Below are 15,000 nucleotides of genomic sequence, written 5' to 3' on the forward strand. Positions count from 1 at the left end.
ATATGTAGATATTGATAATTAATATACGTACTTAAAACAGGCAGTATGTATTTCCCAAGACATGATACCAAAATTGAGAGAAGGATAAGCATATGATGGAGAACATTTGGTAATCAAAATAAGATTATAGAAATGAAATATCAATCTCTTGCAAAAGAGAAGTATATAAAGAGATGGTCTTACCAGTCATAAATAATATATGAGACTTAGAGCTTTAGTGAAGCCTTAGAACGTAAGCTAGGTAGCAATTCATATTATTTATGGAAAGAATAACGATGGGAATAACACTAAGAGACAGAAATTGAGCATCCTTGGTACGAAAAAAAAATAAAGAAGAGTATAATCTAGAAACATGAAAGACAAATAAAGGAAAAAGACAATGGAAAGACATATAATGAGAATGGTAGATAATAGTCAGATTTTGATAAGAGCAGAATCGGTCACTGGAAATCGTAAAAAAGCATGGCAATGAAGAGAAGACAATAACTTGACGAACTAAGAAAGCTTGCAGATTTAGACTGGGACATAAAGACCATAATCACACGCATATGGAGGGACATGTTTGAGGCCTTTTTACTGCCATGGAGTAGTAACAGGATATATATATATATATATATATATATATATATATATATATATATATATATATATATATATATATATATATATATATATATATATATATATATAATATAATATAACATAAAACATTTACTGAAAGATTAAACTTTTGAATTTCATTTGATTCATCTTATGTTTGGGAAGTTCACTCCCTCACTTGGTCACAACTGATATGAAAATTTCCAGAATATTGTGTAGCATTAAGCCTCATGATGGTGAAGGCTAGAGTGTTAGAAGTAACTGGATACCTGGTAGTACAAACTGAATGGTACTTTCCGGGGAGTTCTGTAAGCAAAATGATGGTCAAAAATATGAAAAATTCCATTCGTGTAACCGACCGACGGTATCAGAAAATAATATCTAGATAAAAAATTATAAATTTGATATAACGCAAGTTCATATCCAACTAATTTAAATGCAACTCCGCAACTGAAGCACAGGATGAAGAAATTGAAACACCTTATTTTCAGAATATATTGATCGTGAACACTTTCTTATTAAGTACTTGTCCGTACATTAGAAAAAGACCCATCCCATATGTGTTTTCATGAGTAAGTTTGCCATCATGAATCAAAACAAAATTTAGGAAGTCATAAAGAGTTAACAAAAAAAAAAAAAATGCAATATAGATTCTGATTTGGGAACCTATTTGTCCACTAACCACTTACATTCATGATTTGATTTTTGTTAACGTTCAACATTGTTTCCTATAATTTACTCCTCGCGCTAGTATTAGCATGATATTTAAATTTCATTAAGGGATTCAGCAAAGCCAGATCTATATTCAAGAGATAGAATTATAACAAAGCGTCTAGCGACATCTGCATATGCAACGAGTATGTTTTTTAGCCGAACCACACACCAAGCATATATAGTATGAACAATAATGGACCAAGATTACTACCCTGAGGAAAACCAGATATCCCATTCCTATACACAAAATGCTGCCCATCAATAACAATCTTTTCAATCTATTACTTAAAGCTTCAATAATGGTACCAAGAAAACACCCACTCACTCTGAATTGCTCGTGTTTGAAAGCAAGGATCTCATTATTAATACAGTCAAAGTCAGTCCTAGAATCAAGGCTAGTCATTTGATGTTTCTAAACAATCAATGGATTTTTTTAGAGCATTGGGGATTGTAAGAAAGGAAATGCATGCTCCAAGGTGTATGTATGTGTTTTTGTTTGGTTATAAGTAAGATATCTCTTTCAGACTGGTTCCCTCAAAGGTGAACAAGAAACCAAGATAGAATCCAAACATCCTGACATCTATGTAAACACTCTGTAAGTGTTCTGGTTTGAATAGACTTTGACCTTTAATGAGGCATGTTTTTGTCGGATACATAACATGTTAGCATAATTGAGTGCAGGAAGCCATTTCAATTGTCCATCAAGGCTTGCGCTATGAACAATAATGCATTTAAAATTAGTCAACGAAAATAAAATCTCATTTGTTCTTATTTCACTTATGTTTATGTTATTTTATGATTTTTTGGACATCCTATACATGATTGAAGTTACGAGGACTATTATTTATGAAATAAAATCCTATATTTATAGTAATTTTATTTTGCAGTAAAACTACAGCACTAAAAAAAAGACATGAAAATCAATTTATTGCATAAAATATTAATTATTCAATTAGTCAGGTAGTCAACAAATAACTCATTAGTAATCGACCGGGTCAATTACGTTAATAACTATGAACATAACAATAGCATCTTCATTTCATTTATTAATACATCACATAGGAAGAAACACATTACTTCTGGTATTATTACGAGGGAGACAACTTTATGAAAATGAACGTTTTCGAAACGTAACGGAGACTAGTAATGAAGGAGACATTAAAGTGTCCATGTCCTAGTTTGTGTAATTTACTTATCTTTATAAGGTGTGTTGTTTGTTATTCACTGGATTCATGGCACTAGTCGATTTCGACTATGCCACTGGAGGCCTATGATGGCATGGTTGGAAGTAACTCGGCCTTTCACTTGAAGGGGCTAGGTTTATATACCAGTATGATATAGAAATATATATATATATATATATATATATATATATATATATATATATATATATATATATATATATATATATATATATATATATATATATATAAAGTGACTGATCGAACCCATAGACTATAGTAAAAAGTCGGAAAACTGGTCAACATGGAGGAGCCGATAAACCATGCAAGGCTAAATACCCTCCAGGATAGCCACTTCAACTGAAGGGAGGACAGTGAGGATGGTTTTGAGAAAAAAAAGAATCAGATAATGAAAAGACCACCTCTTGAAAAACCACCATGCATACATGGCCCTTTTATTAACCCTGCCCAACACACCATTTCAAAAAAAAAGAGGAGAGAAAAAAAAATAAGATAGAATAGTGTACCCGAGTGTACCCTAAAGCTAGAGAAATCTAACCCAAGACAGTGGAAGACCATGGTACATAGGCTATGGCACTACCCAAGACTAGAGAACAATAGTTTAATTTTGGAGTGTCCTTCCCTTGAAGAGCTGCTTACCTTACCTAAAGAGTCTCTTCTACCCTTACCAAGAGGAAAGTGGCCACTGGACAATTGAAGTACAGTAATTAACCCCCTTGGTGAAAAAGTGTTTAGTAATCTCATTGTTGTCAGGTGTAAGAGGAAAGACGAGAATCTGTAAAGATTACGCTAGACTATTTTGCGTATGTGTACGCAAAGAAAAAATAAGCTGTAACCAGAGAGGAGGATCCAATGCACTCCTGTCTGGCCAGTTTAGGTATCCAATAACACTCTAGTGGTAGAATCTCAACGGGTGGCGGGAACCTTGGCCAACATATTACCCATATACATACATAAATACATATATATATATATGAGTGTGTGTGTGTGTGTATGCAGCTTATCACTACCATTCTTGAGTTTCATTCATATGCCACTAATGCCTCTTAATGTCAAATTCATTTTGCTCGGGATCGTAGATTTTTTTTTATAATAGCTTTCAGTCGGCCACGGATTCGAGCCTTGACCGATTCGAAACTGGGATTATAATCGACCCTTCATCAGGTCTTTGTGGTAAAATGCTTATGATGATTATATATACTTAATTTTTTTCTGCTAAATTAAGAGCAGACTAAGTATAGTTGTGGGATTCTTTTTCACACTGTATTCGTGTGTGCGGTCGCTTCTTTTGTTCCCTGTATTTATGTTTCTATTGTATGCAAAAAAAAAAAAAATCAGTTTAAAGCTTAGCAATAACAATGCTAGTGAAGAAAAAAAAAAACGAGTCAAATGCGCAATCTCAATGCATAATCGATTGCCGACAGCTATGTTGATTGCTCTGCAAAGCGATTTCAGCGTATTTTACTAATACTTATTGTTTGGCTGTTGAGAATAATCTTGTATTCGTACGTAATTTCAGGGGAATTTTGTTACCATTTATGGTTTTTCGATAATGTATAAAATATCTAAGTTTTCTGTTAAGTATTGAGAACAAGGAATTTAGTTGATTACAATAGCTTGTATAATGATAATAATTCCGTAAATATTCTGAATTGAAACATTTGCCTGATAAGTAAATAAGTAAATTACCTATAAAATAAAAGGATTAAGAGACATATACTAGCTTAGGAGTATATCAGTGATTTTATAGTAGCCTACACATATTCAACAAAGATTATAAAAAGCCTTTTCAATAGATTATTTATTTTGGTAAGAAAGGACGAAGGATGTTACATACTTGCTTACTTTACTTTGATGGTTGTTGCTTTTCCGGTCACATACAGCAAGGGAACCCCACTCTCTACAGGACCTCCACTGTCATTTTACCTTATTCGTTCAGAGCATTTAACGTTTCATGTCTTTTATTCTTCATTTACTGTTAAATCGTCACTGTCAAAAGATTCTTGAAATAAGAAAATCTCCAGTTTCCTCTTGAAAGCCTTAATGTCTTCAATCATTCGAATGTTTCATGGGAGCTTATTATATAGTCCCGGGGCCGCATATTTAACGGCTCTAGAGCCTAACGTAGACATATGTCTAGGTTCCAACAGTCTGAAGTCATCTGTAACTACTGTACTCTCGAGTCGACACGATTTGTTGGCAATTCTCTTAAGTATTTTGGACGCCCGATTCTGATAACTAGGTGGGTTATTGTACATATTTCAAATTCAGTCCTCACTTTAATCGGCAGCCAGTGTAAATCAAATAGTATAGGAGTGATCCTTTCTCTAAGTGGATGCCTTTTATCAGTCTTGCTCCTCTGTTTATGTTTTTTTTTTTTTTTCTTAAGTTGCACTTTAGGTAAATTGTAATAGATAGTTGCAATAGTCAATCCTGGTAATAACACAGTTTATCACAAGTTTCTTTACAGAATTTTCGTCTAGGTACTTTTTTATAAACACAATATTTCTTAGATGATAACTAGCAGATTTTATTACATTATTTATTTGGGCATTTAGAGATATGTTGCATTCAAGAAATAAACCTAGATCTCGAACTTTACAAAATAACGGCACCGAGTCATTATTCATGTTCATTTTAATGTCACCTAAGTTTTTCACGCTGTTTATCTTGCCCACCACCATGAATTCGGTTTTGTTCTCATTTAATTTCAGCTGTTTAAATGTCATCCATTCTCTAACACTATCAAGGATTAGGTTTAGAGTTTCAGTAGTGTCATCTATATCATTTATGGAGAGGTAAAATTTTATGTCATCTGTAAATAGTTTAAACTTCACGCCGTGCCTTTGTAGTGTTTTCAATACACCTATAGTATAGATGCAGAATAAGATTGGGCCAAGTACACTCCCCTGGGGTACCCCTCTGTTTAAGGGTTCATATGATGAATAAGAGTTTCCAATTTGTACACGGTAATTTCTACCAACTAAGTAGTCTTTTAGGTATTCGAAAGCTTGATCTTCAACGCCGATGGACCGTAGATAATTTAGTAGTAGTTCATGTACCACTGTATCAAAAACAGCACTGAGATCGAGCAGAATTAAGATACCATATTTTTTTTTTCCAGCCAACATTTCTAGCATATCATTTACAACAGAGCAGATGGCTGTCTTCGTAGAGTATAGTTTTCTGTAAGCAGATTGGTTTTCAGGCAAAGCTTCTATTACTTGTAAGTGGCTGACTAGTTGTTCAAGAATTACATATCCAAGCACTTTTGAGATAAAGGATAGATTTGAAATAGGTCTATATGAGGTTAATTCCTGGTAGTCTAATGCATTTTGCAGAACTTTTGTGGCTATAGCCATTTTCTCCGATTTAGGAAACTTACATTCATCAATGCTTGCATTTGCTATGCTCATTATTATTTCAGCTAAACTAGAAAAGTCTCTCTCTCCAATTACTTCAGATAATGGCATATGATCGATCGCGCAGTTTGTTTACTTTGCTCTTTTGATAATTCTGGTGATCTTATCTTGTGTTATGTTGTTAAATCGTATTAATTTTCTCTGTGTGCCTGGTGTGTCATTAATCTGGTGTTGACTATTTACGAAAGACCTGGTTATATTTTCAATTTTGTTTCTAAAGAATACTAGAAAATTATTTGTTAGTTCCTGGTCACTGTATTCATCAGGTAGCTTCTTTTCTTTTACATTTCACATTATACAATTCAGGAGACGATATAACTTATCTATGTCTGTTGCTGCTTCGAGGATCTTTCTTAAGACTAAGATGAAGGGAAAAGTGATGAATAACCTCATTTTTCATCACATATACCCCAAGAAGAAAGATATTTTCTTTGGTGGTAGATAGAGTTAAAACAAATAGTAACGCCTTCATTAAGAAACTTTATGGAAAGTAATTGCTCATAAACATCATAGAAAAGCTAGTAATCGGGATAGTTTAAGAATGTCAGGTTTCATATTATCTCCTTCCAGAACTATTAGTGATTGAACACCTTTTTAGTTTACTTAGTTGAAATTTTACAGCAGAAAAAAATCTACCCTTTTTTTCAGTGACAGACTTGAATTTCAAACAGAAGAGGGTAAAAGCTAAATGATACGAATGAGATTCTAGTTTCAAAATACATGGTTACACTGAAGGAATACGCTTAGGAAACAGGTAAATAATTGTTATAACAAAGATGCCTAATACTAAAGAAGTTTTTTAACTCATTTGAATTGATGTTCAGACATTGAAGATATTAAGTGCAAGATTTTAACATACATATGCATACGCAGACACACACACACACGCACGAGCCACACACGTACACACATAAGCAGACAAGTATATATATATATATCTATATATATATATATATATATATATATATATATATATATATATATATATATATATATATATATATATATATATATATATGTATATGTATATATATATATATATATATATATATATATATATATATATATATATATATGTATATATATATATATATATATATATATATATATACATATATATATATATATATATATATATATATATATATATATATATATGCCATAATTTAAATACTTTAATGTGTTGATTCTTTTATCGACCTCGGGATCAAACGGGAAGACACATACACGTACACACACACACACACACACACACACACACACATATATATATATATATACATATATATATATATATATATATATATATATATATATATATACTATATATTTATTTGTTTTATATATATATATATATATATATATATATATATATATATATATATATACTGTATATATATATATATATATATATATATATATATATATATATATATATATATATATATATATATATATCATAATTTAAATACTTTAATGTCTTGATTCTCTTATCGACCTCGGGATCCAACGGGCAGACACATACACGTACATATATATATATATATATATATATATATATATATATATATATATATATATATATATATATAGATATATATATATATATATATATATATATATATATATATATATATATATATATATATATATATATATATATATATATATATATATATATAAGTGTGCTACTTTTATAAGCACACATTGGGTATGTGTTGTTTAAGATGTGTATAGCTGGATAACGAAGTACATCTTATTAGCTTTAAAAAGTATTTATTTGTTAAAAACAACAGAGTTAAACATCTCCATCACAAGAGGGAGCTGGTTTGGTCAGATGACCAATTCTGGTGAAGTATAGATATGAACTGCCTAAATTATCGATATCACAGATATCGTATGCTTAGTTGATATAGCAATTTTGTCACAATCTCGGAAGACACCTGCATCCGGTGATGTCACAAACTTTCACACGCTGATGCATTGGTGTTGACGTTTAAGAAAAATTTTACATTGTTGAGGCTGCATTGCACATCCTGTTTATGATTTGAGTGACTACAGCAAGTCCCACGGCTAACATCTTCATCCAAAATGACATATTACGTCATGTGTTTTAAACATGTAATAATAATTATTACATAAGCTCGGCCAGCTATCTCAATTTTTTCACAAAAGTTTAACAACAAGCCAAAACATGTTTACTAGGCGTGACTGGACATATGTATTATTCTTTGTTTAACTTTAGCCATAATCAAACGAGGACGAATGTCCAAATAGGCACATTAAAGAATAATAACAATAATGCATATGAAAAGATATTACCAAAGCAAAGAAAAAAAAATGCATGATAAAATAAGGATCACATATATGGTACATTGCTAGCAAATGATTATATGGTACCCAAAAAAAACTACTGACTTACATATGATTCGGTAACTTGTTAAAGAATAATTGTTACCTTTGTCAGAAACATAGATTAACATGATACGGTAACTAATAAAAACATTTGTTACCTTGGTAAAAATTCAATTTTTTAGTGCACAAACACGAATTCCTGGTACGTACACGTACCACGGTTTCGTACATATATATATATATATATATATATATATATATATATATATATATATATATATATATATATATATATATATATATATATGTATATATATGTGTATATATATATATATATATATATATATATATATATATATATATATATATATATATATATATATATATATATATATATATATATATATATATATATATATATATATATAGGGCTGATATATTTTATTAGATGCCCAAAGATTCTGTTAATTTAGTTTTTTTTTTTTTTTTTTTTCTCTTTTCTTTTTAACATTCCGGCTTATATATTTTATTAGATGCCGAGAGAAAAAATTATTTATATCTTTTTAAATGTTGTTTTAAATGTATTTTTAACAATGCAATGTAGATAATTTCTTCAATTACATATTACTAGCGTACTAACAGCTTTTCTTACAAACACACTTTCCAGAGCAATTTACTCCTTTAGCGAATGAGGTGGCCACTTCAAACGGCTTTAAACTGAATTAAATAAGGAGTTTTGTCTGGACATGGCGAAACGTTCTGTTGTAGCTGCCTGCTGTGCCGTAACCTACGCCAAACAAGGATGTTCACGGCGATAAATATCATCACCGTGAGAACCAGTCCTGCTAGTAGTATGGGGTGAAGGATTTCCTTATAAGTCGGTGACAGGTGGTCCATTTCGGTTAGCTTCATCATCCGCTTTGCAACCTGTCTGTTGTACGGCAGAGGTAGTGCTGGCATTGTAGAGGTCCACGTGAAGTTCGCGAAAAAGGCTCGTTCTCTGATGAGTGTCCGTAGACCAGTCACCATGGAATTAGGGGAAGTCCCGATACAACCATCTGCTGCAACGAAGATGTGGGCGAAGGACGTGGATCCCTCAGGGCATGATACATTGAAGCCGTCCTTGTCGTATCGTATCCACGAGCCATTGTTCAGTCTGCAATTGAACTCATTATTGTCAAAGGGATAAAGCTTATCCAGACAATTTTCACTTGTATGGGAGAGAGCACCGTCTAGCACTATACCTAACTCGCATGAATCCATTAAGTTTTTATGGAATTCAAATGAGTCAGCTGTACATATTTTTCTATCCATTGCGTCTGAACAGTGAGTTAATTGATTTAAGTCTTTAATGACCGTATATGTTTCCTTGTCTGGGGAAATCAATACGTGTCCTGTCAAACTGGATATTACTGGATTTGAGTGATTCGTCATGAAAGTCGGAAATGGTGATATCCTGTAAGATTGCCAGGCATCAGAAAAATCAAAGGGAATTGTAATCCTAATCTTGTTATTATCAACGTTTACTGTAATTAGGCTGTAATAAAACTCTAACCTATGTTCGTCTAACAAAGGAACATAACCTAGTTTATCCCTTCCGTTCTCCAGAATTAACTTTAAGTAATTTATAGGCAACAAATGGGGCGACAGTACACCTTTAGTTGCTAACGTGATAGCTTCTACATAATCCTTGGATTTCTCAATGAAATGTGCAATTCTCTTATGTATGTGATCTATCTTTGAATCATAATACGTTAACATTGCCAACAAATCCTGTACTTCCATAATCTGAATGATATTATTTGAATGTTCATTTACTAAATCCATAATTTTATTGATTGAAGCTAACTGATTCCTTAGTTCTGACATAATCAATTCATCTTCATGAGTCAAGAACTCAATTTTCTTATTTTGATTACTAATTTTAAGAGGATTGGAAATTCCTAAACCTAAACTTGCAATAGACCCAAAGATGTTTAATGCAGCATAAATAAACGGATTTCGTCTTTCTTTATGTTCGTGTCCTACAGTCCACATCAAAAGGTCATAAGCCAAAGATCCTGTCTCGTAAGTCTTATTTTTCAAGTCATCAGATAGCATCTCTGCAACTTTTATTGTTGATCCAAGCAAACTCTCTGTAGTCAAATGAAAATGTCTTCTATGCAACTCATCCAATGAGGCAGAAAACCTTGAAATGGCGGTTCTTAAGCTAGTGACATCATTCTCTTGAAGAAAAATTGCTTGCATATTCACTTCTACAACTACGTTGGTTGATGTAATAAAAACGTCTTCTTGTCTTTCAATTATAGTGCCATATTTAAAATTTATACTTTTAGTTTTGGAGCTCATCCCACACGAGAAAAATGTCTGAGCGAATAATATCACTCCCAACAACAAAAAATTCATCTTGGAAACCTGTAACGAGAAAAATATATGTAATTACTCCTGTATTAATAAGAAAACTTTTAATCACATAAAATAAAATAAAAATTTTCCCTCACTTCTTTCCCTCTCTTTTCTTTTTAATTTCTTATGTGAGCCAATGGTACTATTCTCTCATCCGTGGGTTGGGATACGTTTTGAACTCTAAACCTATTGGCCGTAAATGTTTCCAAAATGTTAAATGGGCCTTCAAACTTAGGTGTTAGTTTATAATTGAGCCCTTTTCGTACATTGATTTGAATATATACGTTATCACCCACGGTATATGTTTTAGTTGGTTTTGCTGTTTTATCATGATTCCTTTTCATTATGATTTGTGATTCTTCTAAATTCTTTCGAAGGATATCATATCGACTTATACTTTCATTTATACATTCTTTTAAAGGATTTGATAGATTAGTTGTAGGCGTTAATACATGGAAAGGCGTTCTAACTGGGGTACCATACAATGCTTCATGCGGTGACATTTTAATTGATGTATGATATGAATGATTCAGATTACTCAGTGCTGCCGGTATTGCAATATCCCAGTTGGGGTCTGATCCCCCTAGTGTTACTCTTAATATATTTAAAATCTTCCTGTTTGCTCTTTCCACTAGCCCATTCGACTCTGGGTGATGTATCATGGTATTTATTTTTTTTATGCTGAGGAATTCACACAATGAGGTAAGAAAGTGATTATTAAATTCACCACCCGAGTCTGAGATTATCATGTGTGGAATTCCATGTTTACAAATGTAACACTCGTAAAACTTCCTAGCGCATGCAATCGCAGTTTTAGTTTTAAGCGCTATTAGTTCTGTATATCGAGTTAAAGCATCTATAATTACTAAGAGGTGCTTATTTCCTCTGTCTGACTCGTAAAATCCTGTTAACAAATCTAAATGTATTCTTTCAAAGGGTTGATTGGGCACAGGATAAGCTCCTAGGCTGACAGGTGTTTTCGTATGCCCTTTGTTTTCCTGACATGTGCGACAATTAGCTATGTGTCTTTTTATATCTGTAAGCATCGTATGCCAATAAAACAATGATTTTGCTTTCTGTGACATTAATGAGAACCCCGGGTGTCCATGTAATGGATTTGAATGCAACCAATTCAGGACAGTGGAAATAAGTGAGATTGGTACTACTACCTGGTCGTTAGTTACATGTGGTGTATTGCGGGTTTTCCTTGTCACAGTCCTACACAGAATATTATCTTTGATTATATAATTCTGCTGCTTATACTTTATATATTCCTTTTCCTTATGATTGCCTTTCAAAGCATTTATAATTGTTTCTATTTTCTGATCTTTTCTTTGCTCAGTCTGTAACAATTCAGCGCTCCAGCCTAAATCTTCTTGTTCAGATATCGTTTTAACAATAGGCATGGATGTTGATATATCTATTAATTCAGCTAAAGGCTCCGTACAAGATGACACGGGGTTGCGTGATAATGCATCCGCAATGATATTTGCTTTCCCAGGTAAATACCCGATTCTTGCGCCAAAATCTTGAATGATCAAATGCCACCGAGTTCGTTTAGGGCTGTGGTTGAAGCCTTTAAAGAACTCTGTTAGTGGTTTATGGTCAGTAAGAACCTTAACGGGATAACCGTAAATTATGAACTTAAAATGCACTAGTGAATTAACAATAGCTAGCCCTTCCTTGTCTATTACTGCATACTTACTTTCGGAAGTTCTCAATATTCGAGAATAGAAAGCTATCGGGAAAAATTTTTTATCATATTGCTGAAGCAATACCCCTCCTACTCCTAAGTCTGAGGCGTCTGTTGCAATGAAGAATTCCTTACCGAAGTCAGGAAATTTTAAGATAGTAGAACTACACAGTTCATCTTTCAAAGTATTAAACGCCTGTTGATGTTGCTCAGACCATATGAAATCTATGCCCTTCTTCGTAAGATCAGTTAAAGGAGCGGCTATTATTGAATAGTTGCGTATAAAATGCCTGTAATATCCACTACAACCCGGAAATTGCTGTATTCCCTTGACATTAGTAGGTATGGGAAAATTACGTATAGCCGACACCTTATCATGGACTACTTTAAGACCTTGGCTTGACACCATGAAACCCAAATATATTAATTCTGTTTTGAAAAATTCACACTTACTAATCTTTACCCTTAAGTTATGTTGTCTTAATCTCTGTAGTACTAGATCTAACTTACGTAGATGTTCTTCTAAGGTGTTGGAAAAGATTACAAGATCATCCATATAGGCTTGCAATATATCCCCTAACAAGTCTCCAAACACTATATTAATCATTCTTGTAAATGTTATAGGAGCACAACGTAAACCAAAAGGCATCCGTAAAAATTCATAATGTCCCCTGGCTGTGCTGAAGGCTGTGTATGGGATACTATCTTCTTCTAATGATATCTGGTGAAAGGCTTTAAGTAAGTCCAAACTGGTAAAATATTTATTCTGACCTAACAAAGACAAAATATCGGCAGTACATGGCACTGGGATTCGATCAGGGATCGTCTCCTCGTTTAGACAACGAAAGTCGACGCAGATACGCCATGTTCGATCTTTTTTCGGTACAACTATTAAAGGAAAATTATAAGGGCTGTTTGATTTCCTAATGACTCCTTCTTCTAGCATTTTACCTACTTCATCATTTATTTCATTCTGGAATTTCATAGGGAGTCTGTACGAGGGTACATAGATAATTTTCTGCTTGTCCTTTAACCTTATTTGATGCTCGATCACATCTGTTTTTCCTAAGGATCCATCCGTAGTGGAAAAAACATCATGATATTTAGTTAAACGTCCAAAAATTTTCTGCTGAATTTCTTCGTCCTGAATGTCCTTATTAATTTTATTTTCAATAGACCGCAAAAGGGATTCATCCGCAACTGATTGAGAGTGATTGATTTCAGCAAGGGTAAGAATACGATGTTTATAAACTTCTACATCCAAGATATGTTGATTAATGTGAATTACTAAAGTGTTATTTAAATGATTACAGACTTCAATATTACATTGTTGATGTGAGCGTACTGTATAAATAGCTTGTGTGACAGACAATCCGTTAGTTTTCAAAGTGTCGGAAAGGATTAATATTTCAGATCCCGGTAATGTTTTCTTTATTTGCACTATTAAATTCGAAGGTACGTTTGGTTCGATAGATTGCGTGCAAGATGATATTACGGGTGAACGAGAATTCTGCTGGGTCGCGTATATTATTTCTTTATTAGTGAGACAAGTTATTGGTTCTTCAACGTACGTTACGGTTACATTTGTCGTCTCCTTTTTATCCAAAACTGATTTTAAGGTATTAGAAGACTTATAGAATTTCCCTTTGATATACACGCCGTGCTTGGCAGGGGCTAAGATAATGTTTTGATTTCCCATAGATGGGTATCCTATAATTACAGCTGGATACATATTAATGTTTTTTACAACAACAAATGTATCGGCAAACGTGCGTTTACCGACTTTGAACTGAACATGAGTTATGCCTATGACATTTAATTCATTGTTTCCTATACCCGAAAGTCTAATTCCGGATTTTTCAATAGGAAAGTTCGAAAACAACAAATGATGTGTCTTCAAATCCATGATATTACGTGGACTACCTGAGTAAAAAAATAACGTAAAGGATTTGTGTTCCAAATTTACAGCACATAAGGTTGGTCGTAACTCATTTTGGCTTATTATTGTATGAATTCGTTGCAAATCTACGGGAGCATGCACTGTTTTACTTAATTCGGCCGTGTGTTTCATAGGAAAATCTATTGTCTCACAATTATCTGATAAAACATTAAATTGATTTTTCAATACTATTGATGTTGACATGAATGACCTTGACGCAACATCACTCTCTTCCCCTCTGGAGTTAACTATGTGGTATTTGCTTTGCTCTGCACATTCTGAAAATTAGTCTGACCTTGCGAGGTCTGGTTTGACGACCCAGGCTCAGCGATATTCGAAGAAGAGTTTGTTTGTTTTGGACTCTTAACTGCATTGACATTTGATTGTTTCTTCTTATTGTTAAAATGAGGATTTTTCTTTTTATTTCCATATGGAATTGACTGTGGAATTGACTGTGTATTTCTGGGATTCTGTTGTGTCTTACGCGAGTAACATTGGCTATATGAATGAGTTGCACTGTTATGATTCGAGCAGAATTTCGTTCTGCAGTCCGTGCTTAAGTGACCTTGACGTTTGCAATTATAACACGTCATTCCCGCTACTTGACTACTAACTACGTTCACTGTTTGTGGCTTTGTTTCATTCTTTGCAAAAACTTGAGTTAACACG

The sequence above is a fragment of the Palaemon carinicauda genome, chromosome 17, assembly GCF_036898095.1.
Source record: "Palaemon carinicauda isolate YSFRI2023 chromosome 17, ASM3689809v2, whole genome shotgun sequence".
Lineage (NCBI taxonomy): Eukaryota > Metazoa > Arthropoda > Malacostraca > Decapoda > Palaemonidae > Palaemon > Palaemon carinicauda.